This window comes from Ciconia boyciana, chromosome 1 (assembly GCF_034638445.1).
Source record: "Ciconia boyciana chromosome 1, ASM3463844v1, whole genome shotgun sequence".
NCBI classification, from domain to species: Eukaryota; Metazoa; Chordata; class Aves; order Ciconiiformes; family Ciconiidae; genus Ciconia; species Ciconia boyciana.
Window position 1 is genome coordinate 3,477,515 of NC_132934.1, and position 14,873 is coordinate 3,492,387.

At 47.2% G+C, this 14,873-nt stretch overlaps 1 protein-coding gene across 6 annotated transcripts in view; it reads left to right on the forward strand.

The window, feature by feature from the left end:
* Nucleotides 1-14,873, forward strand: part of PLXNA4 (plexin A4) — a 431,262-nt gene that overhangs the window by 88,880 nt on the left and 327,509 nt on the right. The window lies entirely within an intron of this gene.

Here is a 14,873-nt window from a genome sequence, read left to right on the forward strand (position 1 = left end):
AACTTGTTAGGAAAACGATAGGAGTTTGGGGACTAAAGTTTGATATATAACTCCTATAAAATATAATCAATGTTGCCTCCACATGTGCAAGCCAACCCCCACACATGGTTTGAATTAATGCTGGGGGTGAGTGTAATGATCATTGTGGAGGAGCAGAGCACCTTCAGCACTGAAGTCATATTGCCTGAGCTAAAAATGAGACCCCAGCAGCTCTAAAAAATGGGATATTCTTCTTGATGCAGCACAAGCACAAGTAAGAGATGTAATCCTAAGTCCTGTTACTGAGGTCACTGATGCAAAAGGGAAATCTTTGCATTGAATTGGGATCCCCCAGTTAAAAAACTAACCTGATTGCAGTGTATTAGTGATGGTCTCTCTTATTGCGGCAAATGGATTGTATAAAGAAATCAAAGCAAAGCACAGGTAGAGCCTAGTTGCTCACAGAATTAAGGTTAGTCTTCAACATGGGACCAGATTTCTGAGACTGGCTTTTGTCATGCTTCTTTTGGCAACAATCCCTGTTCCCCTTTCCCTCTTTCCCTGTAGCATTTCAGGACAGACTGCCAGGACATCCCTCCCCAGGCGAGCAGACTGCCTTGCCCAGACCTCCACCTTGCCAAGATCTTCTAACCAGAATTTAGAGGAGCCCAAGAAGCCAAGGTGCCACAGCTCAGGCATGAGCTCTCTGCAGCTAGAAGTCAGCTGTAACTAGGGGCTGTGTGGCAGCAGCAATGAACAATTCTGGCTAATCGAATTAACTTTACTCTTCAGTCATCATGCTCATCAACTCCCCTCTATTATTGATGTAAAAACACACAATGGCAGGAGAATTTTTTTTTGAGGGGGGATGGGAGGTGTGTTTCATTAAAATAAGTAGGCTCTGCACTGAAAACATTTTTGCTCTGAGCTAGTTCTCAGCTGGTTCCACAAGTTCATCTCAGCGGTTCCCTGCCCGAATGGGAGGGGAGGTGACCTGCCCGAATACTTTGCCATCTGTGACACTGGGGGCTCTGTTCAGGGAACAGCACGGGTTTCTCACCTTGCTTCAAAGAGATGCTCTTTTTTAGGGGGTTAGAAACTTAAGGGAGGATCATGCACTCCATGTGAGCATATGTGCAGGTGCATACCCAGGCAGAGTATCTCTGCCTGGTGCAATCAGAGGGTACAGGCAGCGCTATGTTGTTGGTATGTGTATTTATGTGAATACATGTTTTGTAGCATCTGCAGTGTTTGTGTGGTGACTCGCAGGCAGTTGTTTGAGATGAGCTGGGCTTGGAGGGGATACATCCTTGCTGATGCGTGTTGTGGCTTGGAGTATTGGTGTCTTTGGCAGCATGTGCACTTGGTGGGTATGCCCTTGGCTGAAGAGGAGCCCGAGTCCCCCAGCCCAAACCTAGGCTGTCCCTAGGACAGAGCCTGCCACTCATCTGTCTCTGCTTGGTTTTCTCCAGCAAGCCCAGAGCCTGCTGAGGAAGGAGGGGAGTGAGTGATGGGAAAGTTCGTTATATTTTCCAGTGGCTTTCCCTCGGCGCCGCTACCATCAACCTTGGCTGAACTCGCTGCACTCACAAAAATGAGAACCATTTCTCATCGCAAGCCTGGGTCCTGGGCCTGTCATTTTTTTCAAGAGCAATGCTTAAATGCCTCCTAGCCTCCGCATGCCGAGAGGGGCTGGGAAGCAGGTCCAGTGAGGTCCAGCTGAGCTCCCGGGATCTTTAAGATGAAGCAAGAAAGGAGCTGCCATATGGAGAGCTACTACCCTCAGCATGGTTGAACACCTTGTCCTTGCCTCCAAAATTTGCTCCACTAGCCTGCTGGATTTTTCTGCCTTGCCCCAGCCAGCTCTAGGTTATAGATAAGAAAATAAAAAGCATGTATGTTTTTAACCAGGGCTGCTGGAGAGGGAGACTCTGTGTGCAAGCAATGACCCAGGGATTAGAGAGTGCCAGCTACATGCTACACCATGTAACGATGCTGCTGCTCAGCTGCTGTGGCCAGGAGGGAGCAGCAGTGGCAGCCAGGGTTTCCTGAAGCACCATCAGCTGCAAACCCAGCAGCTTTCTTTCTTCCAGCTACGTTGCGTCTGATAGCATGGCCCATGTCCTCCAAAATGCATCCAAACAAGTGGGGATACCCCCTATCGAAACAGCCTCGTTCTGCTCCTGGCACGGCTTGTCTCATGGTTGTATAGAGAGGATATAAAACCTGGGAGTGTTAGAGCAGCCTCTGGTTGATGTGTTAGAGCAGGCTGGTATTAAGAGGGCATAAAACCACATCAAAGCCACCTTTGCCTCTCCCCCATGACCCTGGTCCCAGCCTCGCAGAGTGGCAGCAATCTCCGAATGCCACTTAGTTCCCTGGAGTCCCATCACAGTGAGGCAAGGCTTGTAGGGAACGGTAATGTAAGTCAATGCCAGGTTATTTCTTCACTGCAAGGTTATTTTGTCCAACCTGACTGCTCTTGCTGAGGGTAATGGCGTTTCCCCTCTTTCTCCTCCTTGGAGAGTGTTTCAGAGTATAATAGATGATATTCTCAGTATAATTTCTGTAGATACCACTCAGGTTTCTTCCAGACATCCCTCATGATAATCAGTCAATATCTTTCTTTAGAGTAATTTCATTCTCCTGTTTTCCACCTTTGCTGCTTATCTGAGCTGAGCTCGGTAGCTGAGCCCTATTGAACTCCACACACTCTTTTTCCAGTCTGTAGAAAGCTGGATTAGCTTTTCAGTAGCCTGGGTCATCTTGGGAGAAAAAAGGTATGCTAGAGGGCAACCAATTTATTTGCTTAATATTCTGAGAGCAGCAGCCTTTTGGTTCCCCAGTTGCATGTGCCTGTGTATAATAACTCTTCTGGGAAGCAGGGGTGGATAGATCGGGAAGTATCTTTAAAACAAGCATGCACTCTACGTGGTGGATAGAGTAATTTGATTTGCTGTATGTACAGACTGCAGCAGAGTGCACGGAAAATTGCTCTTGCAGATCAAGAGGTCTGAGTTGTTTGGCAGCAAGTGCTGTGGAGGGCAGAAAGTTGCCCTGCTCCCAGTGCTGCAGGTGGGAGGAAGCCTTCAAGGACGTTGCATCTCACAATATTCAGCTGGTATCATATCGGCATCTATGTTTGCTGCACAGTTTGGTATCACATCTAGGTCTCTTGAGACTCAGGCTGGGATCTGGACACCTGGAGCATCCTTCATCTTCGGGTAACAGGCTGAGTTCTGCCTTTCCCTATGATTGGCATGACAGCATATGATCCACAGTGTTCTGCAGATACCTTTTCCTGAAAAGCCAGTGGAGGCTTGTTTTTAGCCCAGCAGTTGCCACTCTGTAAAGTATACTACAAGCTCTTTAGCTTAATACCCAAAAGGATGCAGCCACACACCCCTTCAGTGGCACTAATAACATAATGTAAAATGAAATTAATCCATCTGCTAAACCTCAACATGTCATCAGATAATTATCAGCAACATACAATCTCCTCCAAGGAAGACCTTATTCTATTAAAAAGAAATTGGCCTACAATTTAGCAGCAAGAATGACAATGTGCTCTTTATACAAGATTTCAAGTCTTGGAGTTAAAGCATACAGTGATTTCTGATAAGCAGATAGAAAATTTCTGATGAGGCTAGAAAACTCCAATGTCTATTTTTAAATAATATGTTTATAATTATTTTCAATAATGATTGTTTTGCAAACTTGCATCTAGGTTTTAGATGCTGTTTAGTCTTGCACTGCTAAGAGTCCTTTAGAGCTCAGGCCTTCCTACTCAGCACAGCTATCAGAGCTCACAGACTAACCACAGGGATGAGTGTCTGGACTAAGTCTCCAATACCCCTACAAGAATTAATATGCAAATCCCACCTGGTCTGAGTAGTTAAGGGATCCATACGGTACCCTCAGGGTGTATGAATCCAGACGTTGCAGTGGCTTGGTAGGAAGGACATAATTGCCTAAAGAATGAACACTGTCCTGGGGCAATCCCCTGGCTTGCTTGGTGATGTTGGAAGGATCCTCCTTCTCTCACTTTCCCCGCTTTTGGCAATGAGGATCATTTTACTGACCCTCTCTCCAAGCACCCTGAGGGCTTTCAGTTAGTGAGACTAAGTGCATGATATCAAGTTTACTGTATTTATTGGTGTGATGGTCACCACCCCACTGCACTCCTGGCAGCCGGTACTATCCTGTTTGCCATGTGGGTCAACTTCAGCTCAGTCGCATTAAGAACCTTTAAATGAAATAAGCAGTCATTTTTCCCTTTTTACCAGACTCTGTAGTGTTGTCATGTGAGATCCAGTGGAGGAATGAAGCTTTTCACATCCCTCCTCCAGCCCTGACCTGCCTCTATTAAATACTGTTTGTACCCTTTGTGCTTTCATGCTGTGGGAACCAGCTCTGGATCCTTGTGTTGCAGTGCCTGGGATTTGGGCTGTAAGAGGCACAAGAGACCTTTCTGGAGTTATCACACAGGGTGTTGCTACCAAACTGAGGATTTGATCCCACCTGATTTGGTTTCTGGTCTGGTGCAATCAACGTAGGCTTGTTCCATGTAGATAGCTGATGTTAAAAAGCTCTTTTCCCAGTGCTGTTGAGGGTGAGCCAGTTCTGCCACCAGCAGAAGCTGCTTTTCATGCATCACAATGAGACCTGACTCAGGACCCTCACGGTCTGTCTTCTCCTTGGATGACAAGGCTTACCAACCTCAGCTGATAGTCTGAAAGGCAGCTGAAATCTCAACCTCTCCTACTTCCCTGCAAAGCACAGATCAATTGGACAGGTGTGGTATGTTTTGATTGAGCTGCTTTTTCCTAAAAGCTTTCCATGAAGCCCTGCCAGAGGTATGGCGTCTGTCTGGAGGGAGTCTTGGTCCACCCTGGCTCCCAGCATCTCCCACCCCTCTGCCAGCAGTTTCCAGTGGTTGCAGTTAATGGACCAGTGGCTGCTCTTTGCATGAAGAAGCACTAGGAAATCATCCCTGTTTCAACCAGGTCTGACAGGAGAGAAGGGGCTCCAAGATTTTCAGTTTACATGAGTTTTATGGAAGCAAGTGGCTGAGTACAGGAGAGAGAGTCAAATTGGTGCTGTCACTTAGGGCAAAGCTCAGCATGAGCGCAACCGTGTTACAGGACACCAGAGAGACTGCACAACGTGGGGCTGGCAGGAAAATGTGTGCTGAGTGAATGGCACAAAGAAGCAGACTTTATAAGCTAAGCTGCACACCGAGTTATTTGTTTAATATATGTGTGGCCAGCTGTTGATGCTTGGGAAGGCAAGGACCAAGAAATTCCCCTTGCACGTGCAGCAGGAGAAGATGAGGTCTGCAAAGCCCTTGAATTACTTTGAGAGTTTATGAGTCCTTCTCCAGAGACTCAGGAGAACTGGTTTTAAATATATTTTTTTTTAAATGGAAGTCTTAAGTGTGGGGACCCCCTTTCTGCCCCAGCCCATGGGGTCTGGCCGTCTAGGGGAGCAAGGCATGGACATCAACAGCAGCTGAATCTCTCTCCAAGGATGGGATGGGATGGGATGTTGCTTTTTCCTTTATCCTGGCTGGCAAGGGTGATTCCTCCAGGATGCCTACAGCTCTCTTGTTCTGCTGGGAACATGGCAATGCCCCTTCCTGTTGGGGCTGGTTTTACAGGCAGAAAGCAGGGGGACTTGGAGGATGGTGTTAGGGGGACTCACAGTGTACTGGGATGTGCCAAATGATGGTAAAGGGAACAGAGTGTGAGCTGCAGTGCAAATCTCTCGAGCTGTGCCTCAGTTTCCCTATGCTGCACTTGGTGCTGCCTGCGATTCACAGAGGGGCTCCATCCGCTCATGATTCTGCTCCACTTTGGGAGCATTTGAGCTGAGCAATACAGGGTGTTGATTTCTGGTCTCTGCAGACAGCATAAACAGAGCCTTTACTTTGAAATTGTAGCTCACAGGCAGCCAGACCCCTCCAGTCACGGAGGGGAGCTCCGCCTGAACTTACCTTTCCAACCCTGCAACGTGCCTCTCTCTTCCCGCGGCTGCCATGCTCCCAGCATCACCATTCAGCCTTCCAAGGCTTTTTGGGACGCCAAGGCTGAGGCCAGCTCTGATTGCCTGGAAGGGATGGTTGGGAAGGGACACATGATGGGTGGGAGGTTCCTGGAGAACGGCTGTACTCATCCCGTCTTCCCCCTGCCCAGCTTCTAGCGCTTTCCATTTGGCTTCCACAAAACACCTATGGGAAGCCACCAAGCCACTGCAAACCCCTTGAAATCTCTGGGCCTTGTGACTCTGTTCCTGCAGGACTTGATGTCCATGAGAAATGCATTGCCAAGCGTTAACCTTGTACTTACAGCTCGGCCCCAGTGGGAAGCTTCCCCTGCTCTCCTCCTGAAAAGGGGGTCCCTTATGGCTGGCTGAAATGTCATCCAGAGCATGTGAATGGGACTGCAGGCAGGGTGGGCAGAGGATGAAGCACGTCCTTTTCTCTTCAAGGCAGGCAGAGCAGGAGCACCAAATTGATTTGCGAAGGTCGCAGCACGGCAGATCAGGCTCCGGCAGGCTTTCTGCCTGCCCTGCCAGGCCGTGCACTGCAGCTAATCCCTTTCCATGGCACAGCTCACCTCTCCGCTCTCCTCCTCCCCTCTGCCTTTCTGTTCGGCGACTGATTTCCCCCCCCCTCCCCTCCTTTCCCCTCTGCAAATTTCACATCTTCTTTTAAGTTTGCCTGGTAATTTCTCCTGCAATGGCAAATCTGTCCTGTAATTCTCCAGATTTGCAGGTGACCTGTGCTGAGGGGAAGAATCCTGCTTGTATTATACAACTTTGTCTTGGATAAAGGATGATTGGTAACCAACAGCTCCCGGACGGCAGCGTGGGTGGGGATAGACACCCCTTTGCCAGTCCCTGCAGTGTGCTGATGAGCACTGCGACACGGTGAACTTTTTGGAGGAGGGGCCTTTATATTCATATACTGAGACTTCCACAAACCACAGAAAAAAATGAGGTTTGAGGGGTCTCTGGTTGACCTCCAGATCCAATCCTGCACAGTTTGTCATCTGAAAGTTTTTTTCAGTGTAAGGAAAGCAACAACAGCCAACAGAAAGAAACATCCCACTTTGTCCTCCTCTTCTCCAAATAAAAGCATCATCTAAGGAGAGGGAGACACAAGTCCTCTGTACGTTTGCTGGGTTTCCAACAGGACGCAGATGCTGGAGCAGTGAGTGGCTGCTCCGAAGCATTTTCAAAACCTCCTTTTAGCCTTGGGCACGTGCTGGCCCTGTGTTTTTGAGAAGATCCATAATTTTCCAGTGGATTCTTTTTCACAGAATCACAGAATCATAGAATCGTATAGGTTGGAAAAGACCTTTAAGATCATCGAGTCCAACCATAAACCTAACACTACCAAGCCCACCACTACACCATGTCCCTAAGCACCACATCTACATGTCTTTTAAATACCTCCAGGGATGGCGACTCAACCACTTCCCTGGGCAGCCTGTTCCAATGCTTGACAACCCTTTCAGTGAAGTAAAATTTCCTAATATCCAGTCTAAACCTCCCCTGGCGCAACTTGAGGCCATTTCCTCTCGTCCTATCACTTGTTACTTGGGAGAAGAGACCGACCCCCACCTCGCTACACCCTCCTTTCAGGCAGCTGTAGAGAGCGATGAGGTCTCCCCTCAGCCTCCGCTTCTCCAGGCTGAACAACCCCAGGTCCCTCAGCCGCAGTCCCTTTCGAAACAAGGCAACAAGTTTCCATGTCAAAACTTTCTGCAAGGGCTTGTTGATTTTGATGCGGGGCTTTTGTGCTAAAGAAGAGAAAGGTAGCGACTGCTATGTTTTCAGTCAGGAACATGTAGTTTGACTTTTTAAATGAATTTTTGCCTTGCAAGGGGTGTTTCTTTCTGCCATGCTCATTTAAAAGAAAATCAAAGTGAAGTCTCCCTGCTGACACTAAACAAGCCTCCCAGTCTCACTTGCAGGAAATTTCCAAACGTGGCATTTTATCCAGTTGAGCAAACACAAGCAGAAGCCCAAATTTGTGGGATTTGCTGTGAATCAGAAGTCAGGGTCCCACATAACTCTGATTTCCAGCTGCAGAGCGCAGCAGCTCAGGCTTTCAGACCTAAACTTTCCTGCAGCTCAGGTGGGGCCTGGGATTTCAGATCCGGTCCATCCTTGACAGGAAGATCCCGAGTTCTCAGGCAGCAGCAAGTCCAGTCCTGATGGAGCCAATTTTCCTTGAAACCTCAACCCTTGTCAGCAATATTTCTTCTCTTGGATTTTCCAGCCTCTCTGCTCCTTTTAGGCTGCAAAAAAACTAGAGGCCAGGTTTGAAGGCATACTGCAGGGAAGGATGTAGGTGTCTAAAACTCACTACTACATGAATGTATCTTTTGGTGTCTGACCCAAAACCTCTCCTCATGTTGACAGAAGTCTTCCCATCGCCTTCAGTGAGTTTCTGCTCATGCATCTGATCAGGGCTCTGCTAATTATTCTACGTTATTAACTGCTTGGTAACGTTGCTGTACGTTGTGTTGTGTGTGTATTTGTTAGTCCAATGATGAAGCCAACTGGTGCGTCCTCCTGCCCTTTGTGTTTCTTGCTGGCCCTGCTCTCCCAGGCAAAGCACAGGCTATAAAGGGACATGGCAATCTGCTTAATGGAAGTGATACCACTGGCCTCAGACCCTCTGGTCACCTCCGCAATTAAACCGCAATGAAGGCCAGTCCTGGGTGGGCAGAAGGTCAGGGCAGGTGCAGCAGCCGGAGTAATTTTAGGTGGTAGTTAAGTGCACCGGCCTCCAAATTTGAGGTTGCTGATGGTTTGCTGAGGTCTCCCACCCATACTGATGGCTGGATAGCTGTACCGGCCACCAGCCTGGCTCAGCTTTCCAGGCTACATCAGGGACAGAAAGTTCACCAGGCGCAAGCTCTGGCCCATGGCCGTCCCCACAGTTTAATTCCCAGCTCCCAGCTGATGACCAGACATGGTTTGGGGTTGTTTGGGCTGGAGTTCATCCCCAGTCAGCAGTTTAGATGCAGCTCCCGTGCTGGTAGGAGTGCACATATGAACTGGTATAGGTGCTAGTGAGTAAACTCTGATCTGATTTATTTGCTTATCTACGGATGTAGCCACCCAGTCCTCATGAAAACACAGTGGCAGAAGGGCCTAGACCTGCCCTTCCCCCTGCCAGCAACTGCTATTCAAAAACCTGCTGGGATGAGATGTAAAAACCACAGGGTTTGGCCATTCTTGTGCAGTTTCTTCATCATCTGGATGTCCCTCTCCTTAGTGAATGAAGTGTCCTCTCCTTACATCATTGTCTGGGACTTAACTCATGGCATGAACGTTTAAAAGCTTGCTCTACTCAGCCTCCCATTTAAGCATCTGTAAGCATTTCAAAGAGCAATAAAAGAAACCTCAGAAGCCTTATGAAGCCTGGGAGGTCACTGAATTATCCAGGAAATAGTAGGTTTTTTCTATGGAAAATTTTGTCCTTTTATCCAAAGACTTAAGATGGTTATAGGTTTATTTTGTTTGCTTGTTTTACTGTCAAAAATTAGATATATGGGGGAAATTGGGCTTTTTGCAAATGGTTCATTCAAAACCCCTGTTCCCCATCCTAATAATGCTTGATGGGAAATTTTCAATTAGCCCCGATCATTATCAACATTTTGCAAATTAGGGAAACTCAGGCACAGAAGTGTAATCATTTGTTTATAGGCCTTCTGCATGTCAGAAAGCAGATTATGGTTGTCCCCTGGGCAATTCCGGATGGGCCTGGCCGGTTGCACTGGGGCCTCTGGGTTTGCTGGAGCTACTGAGCTCCATGCAGACTTATTCTGAATGTGAAGAGGCTGTTTGTTCAAAGACTAGTTTTAGTTTTTTGTGTCTTTAAAGTGGCAACCCTAAAATAGATCCAGGAATCCAAGCTGTCCTTGCATGAGGATCCTCTGGACATTGAAGGTCTAGAAGTTCCTCCAGGTCTGGCTGGTCTGGTCTCAAATCCAGGCAAGGTGGGAAGTGTAGGGTGTTTGGCTTCAGCTTCCCAATCAGACCTTCCTGCTGTGGTCTAGGACCTGAGTATAGCTTGGTCTCTTGAATTAAGCTTTGAAATTAGAAGAAAATGTATAGTTAGCCCTGCCAGCTCACTCGGTCAGACTGGGCACAGCAGATCTCTGGCCATGTTGCTGTGCGTTGTCCTCTCCAGTTCAAGTGGCACCAGTGTTTTAGCCACATCCTCACAGCTGACAAACCTGACTTCTGTCCCCAAATGACCCTCTCTTGCAGTTGATGCGCTTCCATCCATAAAGCTGTGTTTTACTTTGAGTTTTGGGATTGAAAGGCATCACCCTCATTGCTGCTCATATGTTTTTGGGGGTATGTGGGTGGAAGGGGAGGATGCCATTCCTGTGGATAAAATAGTTCTTCCTTGGGATCTCAAGGCTGCTGCTGTTCCCTCTCTCCCTTTTTTTGGGGATCCCTTTGCCACAGGTGCCTCTCTTGGCCCTGCAGTCCTGTAGTTTGGCTGATAAGGAAGACATCCTGGCACTGTCTCCTTGCATTTCAGTTGTTGTCCCAGCTGTTGTGTGTGATGCAATGATGGGACCCATCCCATTTACACATCCACAACCAGCAGCTGATGCTGGTGAATGCTCCTGCACATTTCTGTTTGCTTCACATCATTGATATGTATAAGTAAGTGCTGATTGCTTTGCACGTGCCGGTCACCGTGGATCTCCAAGTCTGCTGGGGGTAACTCCCTCCAGCCAAAGATTTAAGCCCCTCATTCTGTCAGACCCTCTCTCATTTATCCATCTTGCCATTGCTTCCTTGTCCACTGCTTTCCTGGCCATTCGCAGCACAATGTCTGAGCCAGTGACTGTTTCCAGAGCAGAGGAAAAAAACTGTAAATCGTGTATCTCCTTTATGACTAATGCAGAACTCTGGAGCAGCTTTGATTTAAACCATAACATTTGGCAGGTGATCAGTCCATAAAATATCCTGATCACTGATAGAATTTTAAGTTAAGCGTGTAATGAGATCTTTTTTCCCTTCTTCATCCTTTTTTTTTTTTTAAGTACAGTTGCAGAAGGGATTTTTTTAGTGAATCAGGTGGGAAAGGGAAAACATAATACAAACAACTGGGTTGCAGTTACAGAGCTGGATTCAGCATCGTTTAGTGCCTGCTCATGCTTTATTAATTGTGATAGCACTGCTACCCCTCATAGGTGTCGAGCTGGCTCCAAGTCCCTGGGGAACCTCATCTGTTTGTGTTTGCAAGGCGAGACATGGCAGGGTTGTTTGGACAGATCCTGAGATGCACTAATTAGAAGTTAAAGATCCACTTTCCGGCACGAGACAAAAATGCATTAGAGTGGGGAGCACTTTCTAATGCTTTGACTTTTTAAAAGCACACGCCACATTAAAGCCCATCGTGTTTCTTTGATCCATGCCACCAATAATTCCAGGGACAAACACAAATGAGGGATAATAACTAATTTAACTGGAATTATTGGAGAGCGACACTGTAGAAGATTAGGATTTCCAGAGCAGACTGTAATTGCAGGGAGATTGGGGTCTGATGCCTGTTTATCTATTCTATTCATCTCTCTCTGCATCTGTCCTTCTACTCGATCAGCTGCCCATTAGCCATCATTTAGCTACTGTTCCTGTCTTTTCTGCCTTCAGTGTCTCACCCTTTCTATCTGCTTGTTAGCTACAACAGATGTAAGAAAATTGCATTCTGCACAGAAGGTAAATGTGAGCTCTAATGGGCCAGGTTTTGATTTTGCATGTTCTGGTGTAACTTTGCAGAAGTAAGAGAAACTCTTCTCGGTTTAGAGTAGCACCGTGGCAGCAAAATTGGGCCCTCACCACTGATAGGTTCACTACCTGTTCAAACCTTCTTTACAGGATGTTGGTAGGTGAGTGAGATCCCAGGGCTAGGTTTTAAGACATCAGGATCATGATTGGGATGGGGTTCATTTCTGGGGAAACACCTTCAGTCTTCTAGCTGTTTCTTTCCTTTTTTTCCAGCCTCATCTTGCAAGCCTGATCTGGTGTTCAAGTGCCCTTTGTAGGGGAGTGCCGAGGGATTAAGAGCCAGGACAGGTCTAGGTTGCACATAGTGCAATTGCTGTCAATGTCCATTTTCCATCTGATGACCCATCCATCAATCATCTACCTGTTGTGCCAAGCAACTGTATGCCTCTTTCTATTACTACGTCTCCGGGTGATCTTCCATCCCCCTACCCAATATCTGTCTGCTTTTATCACCTACCCTGGGCTGTTCATTTAGACTCCATTTACCTATTCATTGTTGATTTTGCATATTAAAATCTCTTCTCATCTTTGCTTAGCTAATGGGCATATTCATTGGATCTCATTTTGTAATAGGACATTAATTAGACTTTTATAATAGGATCCCTTTGGAATCACACGTTGCATCCACAAGAGGCCTTAATACTTACATTTTATTCTTGTAGAAATCAAAGGAATTAGACATGTTTTCACTCTGGTCTTGAAGACTGACCATCAGGCTCGCAAAACACAAGGTACACCTAATGAGTGGGGCAGCGTACCTTCCTATCTGTCATAAAAAAGCTCCCTCAAGTCAATCTAGGGGGGAACATACATACTATACAGGAGGAATAATGAAATGAAATTAAGGAGATATATTGATGTGTCTGTGTAAACTGAAGAAAACACGGGCCCTGGGGACCTCTGGGAATCTTGCACTTGAGTATTCTTTAAGCTTCCATAGATTTTTGTCCGTGTGTTGAAAGTATTGTTAACCCCTGAGGAAATTTAGTGCCCAGGATCAATGAACATAACACACAGATGCCTAATAATAGACAATGGGATTGACGTGTTGCTCTGGTAAAATCACCCCAGCAGTTAATTCTGCTGCCACAACAAGCACTTCAATAAGGTTCCCTGCTGATTCATGGAAGGATTTGGGGGTACAGCATGGCATTTGGGAAGACAGAAGAGTTGGGTTTGCCTCAGCTGTGCAGTCCCAGGAGTGCTGGAAAAAAGGTGGAAATTTAACTCCAGCAAGCAGTAGGTGTTCTTCAGAATAGGTTTGGGCACTGAATCAGGGACAGCACATGGCAGCACGTTGGCATCCCACTTCCAAATGGCTGCAAGATATTCCCCAAGGCCACACAGGCCCAGCCTCTCGTCTCCCTCGCAGCTATTCCTGGCTGCTTTGGGGAACATTGACAAACTTTCTGATCGTTCCTAGGCTGGAAGACAGAAAGAACGTTTTCACTGGATTTCAGTTCCCGGATTCAGTTCCGGATTTCTGGATCTGACCTCACACTGATTTTGGAGTACGAGGAAAGCAATCCAGGATTTCTTGTTTTTCAGGAATGACAGGCTCTGAGAAGGAATAAAAGGGGTTTTTCTTTGCCTGGCCCTTGCATGGTGGCACTGAGACCATGTATGAAAGGAAGAGAGATTAATTTTGTGGGAGACAGCATTTGAGAGACTCTCTGTTCTGCAGTAAAACATCCCAAACGGTGGGACCTTTGGAAGGTGAGTTGGTGCCCCATCCAGTCACAGCATATCGTGGCCATCTCATTCCTGCTTAGAGCTGATCAAGTTGCCTGTGGGTTTCTTTTCAGGTGATGAAGTATCTCATACAGGTACATGCTGCAGCACTGCAGATCTCCCCTGCTTCCCTGCCAGGCCCCAGCTGGTTGGTCTGAGCTGGAATTTGCCTCCTGGATGTGTCTAGCACACTGAGTCATGAAGCAGGAGAGAGAACAGGATTGCACTGGGCTGGTGCAGCCCATCTTTGGGTCCTATGCTCAAGGGTTCCTTCTTCTCTGTGCCACATGAGCAGGCAGGGGGGTTGGGATTGTGTTTGGAGAGAAAACATTTGGCAATCTTGACTTAAAGATGCTGGTCCTGTTTACCTCTGTGACCATTCCATCAGTGACACGTCCTTCCAGTTGCCTTGACTAAACTCCATCCAGTTGGGCAGCATAGTGTCTGATGATACTGTGGGATCTGGTGCAGGCAATCTCGTTGCCCACATGCTTGTGTAAAGCCACGTTGTTACCTCACTGCTGTTCACTGGGAAGCTTCTCTGAATGCCGAATGCTTGCAATGATTTCATTTGCTCTGGACTGTGCTACGCATTTACTTGCAGAGATAAGCTGGACAGCCCAATTCAGGTCCAGAGCAGGAAGCTTTACCTTTAACTTTGAGTTACCAACCCATGCAGGAGCCTCAGGGTTGGTAACTCAAAGCCAGAGAAAAGAGGACTGCTGGAGTTTTCCAGGCACTGCTCCCCTGACCAGGGAGAATTTGTGCTGCTACATTTCATAGAATCATAGAATGGTTTGGCTTGGAAGGGACCTTTAAAGGTCACCTAGTCCAACCCCCCTGCAAAGAGCAGGGACATCTTCAACTAGATCAGGTTGCACAAAGCCCTGTCCAACCTGACCTTGAATGTTTCCAGGGATAGGGCACCTACCACCTCTTTGGGCAACCTGTTCCAGTGTTTCACCACCCTCATTGTAAAAAATTTGTTCCTCATATCTAGGTTTCACGTGCCTGAACTCTTCGGTGTTTGTTCAGTGGTTGTCCTTGTTTTGAAGTTGATCCTCTTTTTTCTTACTTAAGCTTCGAGCTCATCGAGGCAGTCAGCTGTTAGTTGCTAGGTTGCAACAAGCCCGTCGTACAGGCACACAACGTGCTGATGGAGCTGGGCTGCATCTGAGAAATTTGGGTCTGGATCCAAATTTCAGATACTCACAGATTTCAGGGAGGTCTGGGTCTGACTCTTCGGTTCTTCCCCTTCATGGGAGGTGAATCTCTAATCTCCTCTCTTCCTCAGCCCTTTCCAGACATGGGGATTTTGAGGTTGTGGATCAGACCCA